This window comes from Peromyscus maniculatus, chromosome 21 (assembly GCF_049852395.1).
Source record: "Peromyscus maniculatus bairdii isolate BWxNUB_F1_BW_parent chromosome 21, HU_Pman_BW_mat_3.1, whole genome shotgun sequence".
Taxonomy (NCBI): domain Eukaryota; kingdom Metazoa; phylum Chordata; class Mammalia; order Rodentia; family Cricetidae; genus Peromyscus; species Peromyscus maniculatus.
In genome coordinates, this window is record NC_134872.1 from 44,563,079 (window position 1) to 44,566,473 (window position 3,395).

The 3,395-nt window shown below is 43.9% G+C and overlaps 1 long non-coding RNA gene across 1 annotated transcript; it reads left to right on the forward strand.

The window, feature by feature from the left end:
* The first annotated feature begins 332 nt into the window (after positions 1-332).
* Positions 333-2,852, forward strand: LOC121824795 (uncharacterized). The gene is made up of 2 exons (XR_013046888.1): positions 333-543; positions 2,630-2,852. It is a non-coding gene; the product is annotated as an uncharacterized LOC121824795 (long non-coding RNA).
* The last annotated feature ends 543 nt before the right edge of the window (positions 2,853-3,395 follow it).

Sequence of the window (3,395 nt, forward strand, 5' to 3'; positions counted from 1 at the left end):
AAACTGGAGAGGTGATGTAGAGTAGGTGAACTACTGGACAGACACACAGACACGCACAGGAACTTTATCTGAGGGCCAAAGTTTAATGCTTCATTTTGTTTTTCTCTCTGCTGCTTGTTCTTTCTCTGTTCTGTTCTTTCACCTGCTGTTCTCCTCCACCTCCTCCCTGATGTATTTCCCTCCACACCTTTCCCTCTCTGTCTCTTACTTTTCTCCCATCCCTTCTATACCTCCGAAGACAAACATTTCTATGCAAAAAAAGATTACCTCACAATCACAAGTTACATATTCTCACTTAGGTCAGCTTCAAGCATTCCGATGGCTCTCACTGTCCCTCTCCCAACAGGAGGATCTCATCAGGGTGTCAGGAAAGGAGAGATGGCGATAGTAGACTTAAGTGAGGGACTTTTTGTTACAAATATATGATGGAAAGTAACAAAATGGTCCAGGAGATCCCAGAAGATTCAACCGGATCTAAGGCAGTTGCCAACCAGGGTCTACCCAGAGAAGTAGAACCACAAAACAGAGCTACAACAATGGAAGGTTTGTTTGATTAGACCTTTCCAATCCTGGGTTCTGTTGTGTCTCCATAGACTGTGTGTCTAGTGTTAGAGCCTGAAGCCTTAGGTAGGTGATAAGAAAAGGAAGATGCTTTATAGCCAGGGTTGATCTTTTACCCACAAGAGACGTTCAGTAATCCCTGGAGACACTGTGGCTTGTCATAATGTGGTTGGGGGGCACTGACATGTGGTGAGTACTTAGGCTGGATTGATGACAGCCCACGTTGCACAGGGAAGTCCTTACAATGAAGAACTATCAAATCTAAAAAAAGTTAATAATGCTGAGGCAGAGAGATGTCATATAAAATGAGGACTACACAGGAACTCCAAGCAGAGGTTGGAGCCCACCGCAGTCAACTAGATGGCTCTTCCTGCTTCTCAAGTTCGGGTAGGCAGCTGTCGAAGCAAATGTCTTTGTCACAGTTGGCCATGCAGCTGACTCTTATTGGAAACATTGAAGAAGGATCCAGGAACAGTGGAAACTGCAGGCATTTCTAGTCACTCAGTTCATGTCAGAGAAGACAGGAACAGAGAACAAAGGGATGTTGGCATGTTCTGTCTCATCTTTACCTCTTTATTCTGTTGAGATCTCAGTCTATGGGATGTACTGCTCACATTCAGTGGGTCTTCCTCCATCAGCTAATGCTCTGGAAATGACCTCACAGACACAGCAACAGGTGGGCCCAATCTCCTAGGGGACTCTAAATCCAATGACGCTAACAGAGATGATTAAATATCATAAGGCCTAGGTGGATTTAATGCCCTTGTGAGAAGAGACATCAATTAGCTTGGAACATCACTGAGCTTAAACAACCCCACCCTCCTCACCCCAGTCATGTGAAACACTGGAGCATATATGAGACCTCAAAGCCCATCCCCACAGTGACACACTTCCTCCAACAAGGCCACACCCACTCAAACAAAACCACAGCTCCTAATAGTACCACTCCTTATGAGTTTATGGGGGCCAGTTACATTAAAACTACCACACTATAATAATCTCAACTATCAGAGGACTCAACAAACCTTTGTGGAACAAATGAATGAGCCCCAGTTCTGTCTTATCAATGCTCTTTACAGGGATCTGAGCTGGGCCAGCGCTGTGGTTCCCGCAATAATTACAGCCTGTGCAGTACACACACCCCGTGTGCTAAGCCAATCCAGGCACAGCGAGGAATTAGAACGAGAAAGCAGCTACATTTTGCTGCACAAGGTCATGATCATCCTTTATAAGCAGGCTTTTTTTCTGTACACAGATTAGACATCTTCAGCCCTCAATAGCATTTCATAGCTTTTTCCTGTCTTTATCTCCTAGTTTCAGAAAATGCCAGATGGTTTTCATTGCAGATTAAAAGAAGGGGATAGAGAAACCTAAAGACCCTTTCATTTCCAGAGGAGACTCTTGAAGTGTGCCGAAACCACGTCTCTCACAGCACACCTAGCAGAGGTCTCTTCCTTATGTCTTTCAAAATTAAAATTTCACTGAAGGTAGAGTAAAATGTAATGACAATTTAGGAAAGAGTTCCACTCTTTTTAGTAAAAAAGAAAATAGAATCTAAAACTGGATTGTGGCTGATGGCTGTACAACTCCATGAATTTGTTTTTTGTTTTGTTTTTTTTTTAAATCATTGAGTGGTACATTTATATCATGTGACCCTCATAGCATAGAGATGTCATTACATTAATGATGCTGGAGGAAAGTGTTCATCAGTGAGAGCAGAGGAGGGAGGAGTCCGTGAGGGAATCTGACACTTTCCTGGTGATTGTCGAGGATGACGGCGGGCAAAGGGGCTCATATTTTTTTTTTATATATAATAAAATGCTTTTTAAAGAGACGATGGCCAGGCAGTGGTGGCGCACGCCTTTGATCCCAGCATTCGGGAGGCAGATGCAGGCGGATCTCTGTGAGTTCAAGGCCAGCCTGGTCTACAGAGCAAGTTCTAGGACAGCCAGGGTTACACAGAAAAACACTGTCTCAAAAAACCAAAAAAAGCTCTATCGTCAGTCAAGATAGCTCAGTGAGTAAAGGGACTTGCTGCCAAGCTTGACAAATGGAATTCAATCCCCAGGACTCCCGTGGAGGAAGTACAGAGACTCAAGTCCCTGAAGTTGTCCTCCACATGAACATCATGTGAGTGAGCATGTACACAAACAACAAATAAATAAATAATGCCAACAAGGAAGTAGAGCAAAAAGAGATTATGACTTCAGTCCTCATATTAAATATTGGCAAGTAGTTGGTATTTTACCACTGTTCTATATCATGAATAATTATGAAAATTACAATAATAATGACATGTCATCGATTGAGTTCTTACCTTGTTCCTAGCACTACACAAAGCAAGAGCTTAATAAATCTTCTCTCTCTGTCTCTCTCTCTCTCTCTCAGACAGGGTCCCACTACATAGCACTGTAGTTACTGGCTGACCTGGAACTCATTATGGAGACCACACTGACCTCTAACCAACAGAGACCCACCTGCCTCTGCCTCTGCCTTTGCCTCTGGAGTGCTAGTAGCTAGTATTAAATTCCTGTGCCACCAACACCCAGCTAAGTGTCACGTCTTTGCAGTGATCCTGTAGGGAAGGACTGGTTTTATTTACACCCTACAGATGATGAAGCTGCAAGCTTCAGAAAGCTTAAGAAACTCTCATGAGCCAGGCCCCTTGGCACAGTGAAGCTGTGTGGTAAGTGCTGTGCCGGGAAGAGAAGCGGGAGGCTTTGAAAGTGAAGGGAGGTGGAGGTGGCAGTTACTTTGGGGCAGAATGATCAGGATGGAGAGGGGGGTTAGAAAAAAGTCACAAGAAAGAAATCAAACCATGCCTTGAGTCCTGT